At 36.5% G+C, this 14,487-nt stretch overlaps 1 pseudogene; it reads right to left on the bottom strand.

Moving 5' to 3' along the window:
* Positions 1 to 734: 734 nt before the first annotated feature.
* LOC125919859 (olfactory receptor 6C2-like) lies at positions 735 to 1,321 on the bottom strand (annotated as a pseudogene).
* Positions 1,322 to 14,487: the final 13,166 nt, after the last annotated feature.

Here is a 14,487-nt window from a genome sequence, read left to right on the forward strand (position 1 = left end):
TCTTGCACTGTTGGTGGGAATGCAAATTGGTGCAGCCGCTCTGGAAAGCAGTGTGGAGGTTCCTCAGAAAATTAAAAATAGACCTACCCTATGACCCAGCAATAGCACTGCTAGGAATTTATCCAAGGGATACAGGAGTACTGATGCATAGGGGCACTTGTACCCCAATGTTTATAGCAGCACTCTCAACAATAGCCAAAATATGGAAAGAGCCTAAATGTCCATCAACTGATGAATGGATAAAGAAATTGTGGTTTATATACACAATGGAATACTACGTGGCAATGAGAAAGAATGAAATATGGCCTTTTGTAGCAACGTGGATGGAACTGGAGAGTGTGATGCTAAGTGAAATAAGTCATACAGAGAAAGACAGATACCATACGGTTTCACTCTTATGTGGATCCTGAGAAACTTAACAGAAACCCATGGGGGAGGGGAAGGAAAAAAAAAAAAAAAAAAGGAGGTTAGAGTGGGAGAGAGCCAAAGCATAAGAGACTGTTAAAAACTGAGAACAAACTGAGGGTTGATGGGGGGTGGAAGGGAGGGCAGGGTGGGTGATGGGCATTGAGGAGGGCACCTTTTGGGATGAGCACTGGGTGTTGTATGGAAACCAATTTGACAGTAAATTTCATATATTAAAAAATAAAAAATAAAAAAATAAAAAAAATAATTAAAAAAATAAATAAATAAAAATTGAAAATATGCTTAGGGATCCTGACTTCAACATTCCCCTAGTTTTTTGAGAACAACATAAATCTTTTGACTAAGTCATTAAAGGTTTGTTTCACCTCTTTGTCCCCCAGAGTATAAATAAATGGATTTAACATGGGGGAAATGGAAGAAGTATAGACACTCCCTTATTAATGGTCATTTCATCTTTTGCTGAAGGTTTGATAGAGACAAAGAAGCAGCTGCCATAGGTTATAGAAACCCCAATAATGTGGGAAGAATAGGTAGAAAAAGCTTTTGTCCTTTGCTGGGCAGAGGGGAATCTTAGAGTTGTTCTGATGGTATACAGGTAGAGCAAAATCACACACATACACACACACACACACACGAGTCATGATGAAGACTAACACATAGCAGACAATAACCATCTGCTCAAGGAACCATGTGTCTGAGCATGAGACTTTCAAAATAGGGTTAGAATCACAGGCAAAGTGGTCACAGAATTCCAGGTCCAATCCCAAGCCAAGTGATGCGAAATGGTCAAAGTATTCATCCAACAGCAGAAGATAAGCCTTTTGCACACCCTGTGGTTCATGATGGTCATGTAACAAAGGGGTTTGCAGATGGCTACGTATCGATCAAAGAGCATGGAGGCAAGGAGAAAAAAAATCTGTTACACCAAAAAGATCTGTAAAGAAAATGTTTCATGCACAAGCATTATAGGGAATAGTCCTATCACCTGTTGATATACTGTACAAGAACCTAGGAATACAAGCAGACGTGAATAAGATTTCTAAGAAGGAAAATTTTTGGAGAAAAAAGTACATTGCAGTTTTAAGGTGAGAATCCATTAATATGAGAATGATGACGGTCAGGCTTCTGGTTACACTCAACATGTAGGTGATAAGTAGAAATATAAAAATGAGGATCTGTAGTTGAGTGTTATCTGTCAATCCCAGAAGGATGCAACTGGTTAGGGAAGTATGGTTTCTGATTCCTAGGTCCTGACTTCTGCCCAATATTCAGGTAAAACTGAGGGACTTAAGAGTTGAGAATAGGATAGAAACAAGGTTACAATGGGTTTGTTTAGAAAAGCCAAACAATGTACTTTACACATAGTATTTTGTTTTCTTTGATAATGAACATTTTTTTAATAATTCATGCTCTCAGTTCTGTTGTCATGTCATTTAATACGCTTGAAACTTAGCTTTCAAATATTTTGACCACAATTTATAGTAAGATACACATTTTACAGTCCAGTGTATATGCACACATAGATACACACACTTGCATATTACTGAAATTAAAAAACGTCCAAAAAAAAAATCTACCTTGCTCTCTGATGTTTTCTATTCTAATTTATCTCATCAAAAATAAATACAAAATCACCAAGTTGACTTCATATTCTACTAAATGGTCATGATCTATATTTGAGAAAAATAAATCTAGGGATTCTTTATAGTCCAAGTAAAACAATTTTTTATGATTTTGAAGTTTACACTGGACTTTAACTTTACCCATTAGAATAGATTTATTCTTCGAAGCCTGATGGCAATGAAATCATAAACTTCAGGGAATCTTTTTTTCTAAGAATATTTCCCTTATCACTAATTGAAATTTTACTCCGTTTCAATATCTGCTTGAAGCTTTTTTTTTTCCTGGATAAATGGGAAACACATGAGAAGTGGTTATGGCACAAGATGTTTCTATATCCACCTACCAAGCAGCTAAGGACACTGTTCCACTGCCATGACCAAATCTAAAATTAATCTACAAAAGACATTTTCCATATAAAAAAATTATTTCCTAAGGACACCTTGGTGGTTCAGTCAAGCATCTAACTTTTGTTTTCGGCTCAGGTCATGATCTCACTGTTCATGAGTTCCAACCCCACGTCAAGCTCTGTGCCAAAAGCATGGAGCCTGCTTAGGATATTCTCTCTCTCTCTCCCTCTCCCTCTCCCCCTCCCCCTCCCCTGCTTTCTCACTCTCTCTCAAAATAAAAAAATACACTTTTTAAAAAATAAAATAAATTCTTTCCCAGATCTTTCCCACAATTTTCTCAAATTTTTGTTGCCCTTATCTGATTTTTACTGATTGCCCCACTTTGGTGCAAAACAGAGAACATTTTGATACACACCAAATTCACTAATAAGTGAGAAAATGTTTTATACACAACTGAAGAATAGCCTTAATGCTTTGTAATTCAGTCTATTTGTCTGACTGAAATACTTAGACCTTCTTAGCAAGTCACTGATGTTATAATCAGCTCTGAGTATTAAATGCATTCACCAATCGAACTTCTATCCTTAGCTTCTAATAATTTTCTCTGATTCCTGACCTCCAACCATTTCCTTATGATACAGCTCCTGAATACACCACTCCACTGAAATTATTCTTGATGAGTTTCCCTGATATTTAAGTACCAGTGAAGTGTAGCCATTTTATTTGCACTTTTCCTTGTCAATCACTCCTTTTTATGAGGTTCTTGACACATTGTTTGCATGATATCCACACTCCTGGTTGGGTTCCTACCCCCCCGCCCCGCACCCTTCTGTTTTCTCTTTTGTAATTATCTCTTCCCCTACTCACCTTTGGAACACTGATATTTCTCACACCTCATCCCTAAATCCTCTTAGCTGCTTCTGTATGTGCTTTTCCTGAAAACTGATTAAATCCCATGACTTCAACTTAGCACATAAAATTTGATATTTCAAAATGTGCATTTTGATAATGATCTTTGAATGTTAGACACCTGCCCCTGGAAATTTTACATTCCCTCTAGATGAATTTGTTCAAAACGGATTGCCCCATTTTCTGTATTTCTATTGAACCTTGTCTTACTCTGCTATACAAAGACCAAAACCTAATGTTTATTGCTATATATTAACAATTGATATCAAGCTATATTGTTTCTTAGTTTAGACTTCTCTTGAAATTCTCTTGACATTGCCAGTACTTTCACTTAGTTTTGCTGTTTCCCTGACTCTAACAAGGGGTAAGTTTTGTTTGTTTGGTGAGATAGAGCTACAAAGATGGACTCTAAAAACACACCATAGTGAGAGCCAGTTATGTGGTAGTCATCTTACATGGACTACCTGCCTGGAAAAAACAGTGTCATCTAATCATCTATGGTTTTCCCCTCCCCATTTCTCCATCTGTTTGCTGATTCTGACCTGTAACTGGCTCTTAGGGACTCATTCCTGTATCCTGCTTGGATCTTCAAAGGAGTTTTTCCAAATCACAACAAACCACATTTATGACCTTTCTATGTGGTTTGTTACTCCCTATGCTTAATAGACGATGTTAAAAAAAAAAAAGTGTCAGAAATACGATTTCTATGTTGTTTAATGTAATAACCACAAAATTAAAGGAGTCTGATATAGAGTTAAAGATAATATTTGCCCTCAGACCTAGATCATGTTATATTGTTTATTATGTTGACTCAATTTTAAAACTAATCTGACACCTCTTACTTTTTCCATATCCCTGACTCTAATTTAGGGAATTCTTTTTGGCTTTTATGTTTGGTGGGGAAAATATTCTGAGTGGCATTTAAATCACACCATGCCCGATCTGTCAGCCCATATATAATACCTACATTAAGGCAAAAAGTGTTATCACTGTGTTTGACACAGAAATAGCTTTCCTTTCACGGTTTCCACTCATGCCTCCTCAATATACTTATCAGAAACATTAACACCAGAGATTAAAGAAACTTAAATTCTGGATTTGGACCAAAAGCTGTTCTGGGATTGTTCCTCAGCCAACATCAACTAACTACATTAACACCAGCTGAAATTATTTCACTCTCCAAGGCTTGTTTAAGGCCATCAATAAATTGGGAGGAAAAAAACCCAGAATTTCTTTTGGAAATTCCAAGTAACTGATTATGTGAAGGCTTCATTTGATTGCTTTAAAGTATTCTTTTCTTCCAGAAGTGGAAGATACTGTCTATACACCACCCACCCATTTCCCAGAATAAATCTCCCAGTGTTTAGACTCCATTAAAGAGATGAAGGACTGCTGTAATGTTTTAGGAGGACCTGACAGCACTCCCAAGAATGTATCACACAAGTAACAACAGATTAAATGAATATTAACAGTAGATTTAGTAAGTGAAAAATAGACTCCAGATATAGAAAAGGATTACATATATAGTCCACCAGCCCCTCTTTTCCTCATACTTGAGGCATGTAATTGATGCCTTACACAACTCTGGAAACTAGATCATGTCCTTGCTCCTAAATATCTTGAAAAATAAATTGACACCCTTGTTTGATTCACACCTATTTACTTCCTAGGTCTTTTAGAGAACTGAACATCTTAGAGTGAAGGGTAACCTTACTTATATCGGCAGATAATCTGCAATTCAGGGCTGCTTCTTGAAGTCCTTTATTTCACATATTTTTAGGTGACCTGATATTCAATGCTGCACAAACCCAGACCTATCAATATCTTCAATTAACTAAAAAATTATGAACTCTTGTTTCTTTTAACTATAATTCAATTAACTATTCCATCTAATTTTGACAAGACATATGAAACTGTTTCTAAGAGAAAATAATTTTCTAAGTCTCTCAAAAACCATAGACATAATGGTTTTAGTTGATTATCCCTGAGTATCGTGAGGATTAGAAAAATGAAGATTATGTTTGTATGGGCTTTTATGTGGACTTCTGGTCGCTCTTACTCATGGACCCAGACTCACCTCACAGACAGCTCTTGGATGGTATTGATTATCCAATCATTTCATTTCTAACATGTGGCCAAGACCTTCCTACCAAGGTATTTGTGCTATTTCTAAAGGTAATTGCTACTCCAAAGTCTGGGAGAATAAACCAAGAATTCCCTCTGGTTTACATAGCCCTGATATTTGAACCTTCCAAAATCAATAAAAATGAGAATTTTACCAAGATTGATGTTTGTTTTATGTGCCAAACATGAGTGAATAAACACAAGTCCCAGGTGAATTGGGTTCCAATGTTATTAATGAATCTTTTGTGTAATCTTTTGGCAAAGATCCTGAAACATGTAGGACTGGGGACCATGTCCTCAGAGACCTGAAGATTCGACAATGATATTCAACACAGGACTTTTACACAAAATAAAAACCAAATTAAAAAGAGCAAGTCTACCATTTCTTCCTTTTATTCAATAACATCTATAGCTGCTAATAGCTGCTGACAGAATACAGTTACCCCTTTTCTCCTTCTGTAACATTACCTTAAATGACTCATTATAAACAAATATAGACAAGTTAAACTTAAATGTAATAACCACCCTAATATCTCAGATTACAGCCTTCAAGAAATTTCCTATGTAAATATATTCATATTGTTATATTTTAAAATATGAAACACTCTTTGCATATTTTTCAGATTACTTGATAATTAAAAACTTAAAACTTTTTATCTCAATAATTACAAATTTGTATCATTTAGGTACCATGTAATATTTCTTTTTGGAGAATTCATCATAATTAGATATCAATCCTAACAGTTGAAACTTTGTAATTTCTAAAAAGTTGTTTTCACCATTATAAAAAATAACTACTTTGAACTGATCAAATTGTTCTACAATTTTTATTATAAATTCATGTTGTCTCTTTTTAAATCAACTATCAGCTGTGATGCAAAATGCATTCTTGAAAATCTTTGTCTATTTACAGTATTTCCTAGAAGTGAGCGTTACTACTTGTATGCATATTAACAATTTAATTGTTATGTGTGTTGCAAATATTTTCCCCACTCTTTTGTTGGTCTTTAATTGTGTTTATGCCATGCTTTATTTTTTTAGCATAGAATCTCATGATATATTCAGAAAAAAAATGTATATTTATCTGCATCTTACATATTTTTCATATATATTCTTCTCACTTTATACTTTTAAAATGAACCATGCTGTTCTATTTTTCAAATTTGTTTATTAACAGAGGTAAATATTTTAATAGTGACTTTACTAGTTTTCTTTCAAATTGCTCACTTTCAGAGATTTAACTGTTTTTGTATGATTTGTGGTTACCCTCAATATTTTTATTTTTGTTTTGTTTATGCTTTATTTTACTTTTTATAATTTTAGTAAAATATATATAACAAAATTTACCATCTCAACTACTTTCAGAGTATAGTTCGTAAGTGTTAAGTACATGACACATCTCCAAAGGCAAGGGAATTAAAAGCAAAAATGAACTATTGGGACCTCATGAACATAAAAAGCTGCACTGCAAAGGAAACCATCAACAAAACTAAAAGGCAACCAACAGAATGGGAAAAGATATTTGCAAATGACATATCAGACAAAGGGCTAGTATCCAAAATCTATAAAGAGCTCACCAAACTCCACACCCGAAAAACAAATAATCCATTGAAGAAGTGGGCAGAAGACAAGAGATACTTTTCCAAAGATGACATCCAGATGGCCAACTGACATGAAAAGATGCTCAATGTCACTCCTCATCAGGGAAATACAAATCAAAGCCACACTGAGATACCACCTCGCACTAGTCAGAGTGGCTAAAATGAACACATCAGGAAACTATAGATGCTGGTGAGGATGTGGAGAAACAGGAACCCTCTTGCACTGCTGGTGGGAATGCAAACTGGTGCAGCCACTCTGGAAAACAGTGTGGAGATTCCTCAAAAAAATTAAAAATAGAACTACCCTATGACCCAGCAATTGCACTGCCAAGAATTTACCCAAGGGCTACAGGAGTGCTGATGCATAGGGGCACATGTACCCCAATGTTTATAGCAGCACTTTCAACAATAGCCAAATTATGGAAAGAGCCTAAATGTCCATCAACTGAGAATGGATATAGATGTAGTTTATATATACAACGGAATACTACTGGACAATAAGAATGAAATCATGCCATTTGCAGCAACATGGATGCAACTGGAGGGTATTATGCTAAATGAAATAAGTCAGTGAGAGAAAGACAGATATATGTTTTCACTCATATGTGGAAACCAAGAAACTTAACACAAGACCATGGGGGAAGGGAGGAGAGAAAAAATATTTGCAAACAGAGGGAGAGAGGCAAACCATAAAAGACTCTTAAATACAGAGAACAAACTGAGGGTTGATGGGGGGTGGGGGAGAGGGGAAAGTGGGTGATGGGCATTGAGAAGGGCCCTTGTTGGGATGGGCACTGGTGTTGTATGTAAGCCAACTTGACAATAAATTATATTTCAAAAAATTCATCATGAAAATGTAAATTATAAATATACATGTGCCCAAATACATAAATCAAATATTAACAAAACTGAGGGGAAAATAGACAGAAATACAATAGGAAATTTCAATACCCCAACTTCTTGGATAAAACATCCAGGCAGAAAATCAATAAGGAAACAGATGATCTAAATAGCGTTACAAAGCAAATGGATCTAACAAACTTCTACAGAACATTCCACCCAACAGCAACAGAATACACATTCCTCTTGGGGGGCATACAGCATATTCTGCAGGATAGTTCCCATTTTAAGTCACACTACAACAAAAATATCCTAAAATTGACTATGGTGATAGTGGCACAATATACTAAAAACCATTGAATCGTACACTTTAAATGGGTAAATTGCATGGTATATGAATTACATATCAATAAAACTTTAAAAAAACTGTCAGTTACATTACAAGAAGGGAATATTTAGGATAATCTCACTCATGATCAAACACAAAATTCGCAAACAAGATGTTAACAAAATTAATCCAATGATATATAAAAAGGATGATATTATGGGCATTGAGGAAGGCACCTGTTGGGATGAGCACTGGGTGTTGTATGGAAACCAATTTGACAATAAATTTCATATTAAAAAAATAAAATAAAAATAAGATGATAAGCCAAGATAAATTCTTATTAATTCTTAAGATCCAAGGCTGATTTGAGATCTGAAAATTAATGTAATTTACCACATTAATAGAATATAAAAATCATATGATTCAATAAATTTCAAAAAAGTTTGATAAAATTCCATATTTTTCATGATAAAACCCTTTCACAAATAAAAAATGAACTTCTCTAATCTGATAAACTATACCCATATTCCCACAAATATCTAGCAAACATCATACTTAACATTGAAATGTTTATAGTTTATTTCTGAGATCAGGAATAAGACAAGGATATTTGATATCATCACTTCTACTTAGCAGTGTCCTGGAAGCTCTACCCAGAACAATAAATCGAGAGAAAGGAATAAAGAAATAGAAGAACTTAAAAGAAATGCACAAAACTAAGTTTACTTAGAAATGAAATTGTTTTTATGTAGAAAATCCAAAATAATCTAAGGAAAAAAATTCAGAATTTATAAGGCAACTTAAAGTTCATGAATACAAAATTAGTACTCACTAAACATGTTTGCTTCTTATATAGGAATGAAAACTGGGAAGATAAAAACTTTTAATGATTTCCTTTACACCAGCACCCAAAAGAATGAATACTTATAAATAAATCTAATGAGTCATGTGCAATTCTAAACACACAGACACATACGAACCCAAAAGAAAAAACTATAAAATACTGAAATTTTAAAATAACCAAATAAATGAATGGGGATACCATGTTAATGAATTGGAACAGTCACTACTCTAAAAATGTAAATTGACGACTGTATGCTACCATATATGAGAGACAAAGAAGCAAAAATTGTACAATAGGCACCTCCCACCCTGCTATGCTCGGGGCTTAGCCTTTTGGGTCTTAGCCCGATAGGCCTGTGCCAGCAGGAAGAAAGCTGCCTCCTGGAAAGAAAAGCCTAAATGTCCCGACTCTCTGTGTGTGACTCACCGCTACAGTACCACAACCTTAGCGTTTAAAACAACACAATCTTGTTCTCTTACGGTTCTGGAGCTTCCAAAGACCTCCCGTGTTCCGTGGCTCATGGCTGCTTCCTTGCAACGCTCCAACCCACGCACTTACATCCAACCGCACACCTACCCACTTCCGGCTTCCAGCCTCACTCTTATAGGGATCCTTGTGATTACATTGGGCCCACCTGGATAACCAAAAACCATCTTCCCATCTCAAGACCCTTAACCTAATCACATAGGTAAAGACTTTTTTTTTTTTCCCAGCCAAACAAGGTAATATATGCACCGGTTCTGGGTAATATATGCACCGGTTCTGGGTAATATATGCACCGGTTAGGACATGAACATCTTTGGGGGCCATTATTCTGTCTACCAAAGTTACCAATATTTATATTTTTTAAATTAAGACAAAATTTTAAAATTAATTAGAGAGCATTTGAACCTCTTTGTAAACACCTGTGTCCAATTCCCAATTAATTTGTTGTTTTCAGGTGCTGACTTTCAGGGCTAAGTAATGATTTTTTTTTCTTTTATTTGGAAACTTTCTGGAGCACGTGAGTGTGATGACTGTGGTATTGTCTGGGTTACTAAGCAGCTTGGATGAGCATCTCTGTAGGAATCACTCTGGTAGGTTATATTTAAAAACTGTTTCTTCCAAATGTTCAGAACAGGGCCAGGTCTCTACTAAGAAGCGGCCTTAAATCTGCTACAGGAAAAAAGAAAGAAAAAAGGTAGAGCTTATAAAATGCAGAAGGTGATTAAATCACTTTGTTTAATATTAACAGCTGTCTAATAACCAGTGAGGAAGCAAGGAGGATTAAAGGAGAGAGGAAAAACCTGCAGCGCAGCTTCTTGACTGATCATTGAACCAGTTAATCACATTCTGATTAGAAGTGAGTGGAGAAAGAAAACATGGGCACCATATTCCTGTGAGTTTTCTCTTCTAGGCGTGGAAAAGAGGAACCATAGTGCTAAGATGCCCTTGGACTGGAGCTGGAGACCAAAAAACAAACAACAACCAAAGACAAAAATAAAAGACCTCAGTAAGATCTGGGTAGGGCAAGCCCGTGCTGAAATGTATTTGCTTTTGTTTTGTTTCTTCCTTGAATTGGTAATTGCAGAACATCCACCCCCTTAATGCCGGGAGGAGAGGTGTGAAGTCTCCTGGTCTCTCAGTCTAATGAGAAAAACCCCCTACCACCAGTTGCTACACAGAGCTCTGGGTTTTGAAGGTTCAAGTTGCTACTGCTAAAACAATCAAGTAAAATTGAAAGCACATTTGTAAAGAGATTAACACAGCTCTAAAATGAGGAAGTTCAATGTTTACCTAAATGGTTCCCCCCCTTCCTGCTCCCCGCTTGCTTCTCATAACATTTTATGTGTATTTTCATCTCCTGGGAGGGCATTAACTAATACATAATGTTACTTTATTAAAAAATTATTGATGAGGGAGGATAAGGCAAGCTGACAGGATGCAACCGCCACCAATGGGATATTGTGATACTCCTCAGGCACTCCTGGCTGCCCAAGAACAAAGGGAAAAACAAATGGTTAACCGACAGAGATCACAGTCCTGCAAGACCTAAGTCTCCATCACCCCTCCACAGTGATATGAGAAACAAAGACAGAAAGAAATTGCAGATAGAACTAAATTTCCTTATAACCTGCAGCCCATTGACAGATACTAGAGTCAGGCAAAGTGAAACATTTCTCCAGTAACTCCTTACTGTCTTAATGTTAATGCTTTGCTAGAGGGAAAAACCACCTTAGTTTGACAACAGCTAGGCCTCCAGCATCCTATGAGTCTTCTCTAGCATATGGAAATTTCACTGGAAACTTCCCCTGGACTTTACCTCCCCAACTCCATAGTATATAACCAGTCTCTCCTCATGGTCCTGGGGCAGCTCTTCCTGCCCACAGGTCATGTCCGTGCTTTAATAAACCACATTTTTGCACCAGAAATAAATATATACATACATAAATAATAAATAATAAATAATAAAATAAAAATGTAAATTGTTAGGCTACCTGGGTGGCTCAGTCAGTCATGATCTCATAGTTCATAGGATGGAGCCCCACATCAGGGTCTGTGCTGTCAGCTTGGGATCCTCTCTTTTGCTCTCTCTCTGCCCCTCCTCTGCTCATGCTCTCTCTCTCTCTCTCTCTCTCTCTCACAAACTTTAAAAATTTTTTTTAATTAAAAACTAAAAATGTAAATTATTCCCAAGTTGACCCTTCAATTTAAAACAAATTCCATTAGAATCCTAGCAAATTATTTTCCTATAAATTAATCATCTGATTCTAAAATTTATATGAAAATTCAGAGAACCAAAACTAGACAAACACCCCTGAAAAAGAACAGAATTATATTGGCAATAGTACAGAAAAATAGACCAATAGGATAGAAAAGGAAGTGCAGAAAGAGACCCATGTGAAGGTTTCCCTGTCTCCATTTCCCAAGCCTGTCTTACCTCCCTTGGACCCTCCTTCCCCACCTCAGCCCCTATTTCCTCCTTCCCAATAGAAGGAAGCTCTAATATTGTTGTGAGGGCTTGCCCTTCTCTCTTGATAACTGACCCACATTTGTAAAAGATCTGAAGGCATTTCTACAGTAAGTGTGACTTCTGCAATTCTATAGGGATATACAGAATTTTTTTTTTATTATTTTGGGTGGAGAGAGGGGCTACGAGCCAGCAAGTCACTTACATGCACATGTGGATTCTCTGATGCCAGCTCAGATTTCTCAAGTTCTCAGCTACTGAGCTTTATGAAAAGCTGGCCCTGCTGAGCACTGTGGAAGGCTGAGGGGTGATCTCTGGACTTGGGATAAAATGATGGTTACTTAGCACAACATACCCAGATCCTGTATTCTTGGTAAGCTGAATGACATCTTTGGGTTTAGCAAGTTCCCTGCACGTTTTGAGTTTGAAATAGCAGCAGTTGACTTATAAATTAGCAGTGATTAATGAATATATGAATGATAATTAGTTCTGCTTTAATAGGACCCATGGGGCCACCTGGGTGTCTCAGTCAGTTAAACGTCTGACTCTTGGTTTCGACTCAGGTCATGATCTCACAGGTTCAGAAATTGAGTCCCCCGTCAGACTCTGGGCTGATAGTGTGGAGCTTGTTTGAGATTCTCTGTCTCCCTGTCTCTCTGCCCCTTTCCTGCTCATGCTCTCTCTCCCTCTCTGAAAAGTAAAATAAATATATTTAAAAAACAAAAATTAATAATCAGATGGGGAAGAGTGACTTGAGTAGATCATATGAGTATGTCCTACACAGAACTCATCAGATGATTCCCAGCATTTCAACAGGGTAAAAAGAACATGGTGAGAATAATTTCATCATTTTTTTTTTTTTTTTTTTTTTGCTGCCACTGTTACTATTATGATTACATTTCTTACCTCTGTGGACACTGCCCCACAGGTGCTGGTTAAGTTTTTTTCTTTGTTTTTCTTTGTTTTGTTTTGTTTGCCAAAGTTAATTTCACCATAGATTCATTAGTGGTTTGAATAGTCACCAAGGACATTTCCATTTTTCCACTTAGTTGTTCCCTGTGCACTTGAGCAGATAAAACCAATAAAGCACATGTCATTTCTATTAATGAAAATTTATAGAGCAACCCATTTCTTTGCAGAAAGGTCAGGCCATGTTCACTTCCACAGCCAGGCAGAGTTACTAACATTTACTTAGCATTGTTTGTCCATTCTTTCAGTCACAGAATTCAGGAAAAATATTATTTGATAGCTTAAAGAGAGATAGGAACTCTCATCAGATCCATTTTAGACTTAGTGATGATAAGAGCAAAGGGTGCCATTCCCTATGCCACTGCATATTATCTTGCATTTGCAGGCACTCTTACCTGGAAGACTATGTGGGGCTTCAAAGTATGCCAAAGTTAACTCAAAATCATAGCCACTAGTACCCAGTGTTTCTCAGACCCAAGAAGGAACTTAGGGTTAAATTTCCCAAAAAATGATGGGGAACCACCAGAAAGTAAGTATGAAACATTTGTCATTTTGTGGCTAAATGTTCAGGAACTGGAATCGTAGAAGGTGTAGAAAAGCTGTCCCTGGGTAAAGACCTTGAATTTAGGAGCGCCTGGGTGGCTCAGTTGGTTAGGTGACCGACTTCAGCTCAGGTCATGATCTCGTAGTTTGTGAGTTTGAGCCCTGCATCAGGCTCTGTGCTGACAGATCAGAGCCTGGAGCCTACTTCAGATTCTGTGGCTCCCCCTCTCTCTACCCCTCCCCTGCTCATGTTCTATGTCTCTCTGTCTCACAATAATAAATAAACATTAAAAAAAATACATATGAATGGTTCCATGTGTACTTAAAAAAAAAAAGACAGTGAATTTAGATATTTCTGCTAAAAAATCTGAGTACGAAAGTACTTTCATGTGCAGAAAGGATCTGAAAAGTAATCTCTGGGCTGCTATTTGTTTATTATAACATAGTAATGAATCTGAACATGATTCTTGAGCAGTGTTCTTGGAAAAGATCAGAGTTAAGGATAAGACCAGCCAGCCACACACACAACTGGGGGCGGGGGGGGGGGGGGGGGTGTAGTTACTGCTGTGCTATAATGAGAAGGACCAAAAAAAGGCTATCAAAAGTTCTCTCTTCTCTCTCCCTTTTTCATAGATTCTTAGAACACAAGAGCTAGAAATAATTTCAAAGGGGCAACCACCCACCTAAAACATCCTGCTAAATGGTTAAATTATCCTTGAACATTTCCAGCCCATCTCTTGGGCTCCCTCAGTCCTAAAAGAACTCATAGTAATTAATGTCATGTTAATTAGGTTAAACATCATTGTAAGATTTGGAGCCTCTGATGTTCATTGTTTTTTTTTACTGGTGAATTCAGTCAAATAACAAAACATGTAAAATAATACATTTATTATTCATTTAAAACATGAAAAGATCAGGGAAATGTAATGATGATTTTTTACTGAAATAACCATTTAGAATAAAGTGGTGTACCTCCCTATAAG

This window comes from Panthera uncia, chromosome B4 (assembly GCF_023721935.1).
Source record: "Panthera uncia isolate 11264 chromosome B4, Puncia_PCG_1.0, whole genome shotgun sequence".
In the NCBI taxonomy this organism is placed as follows: domain Eukaryota; kingdom Metazoa; phylum Chordata; class Mammalia; order Carnivora; family Felidae; genus Panthera; species Panthera uncia.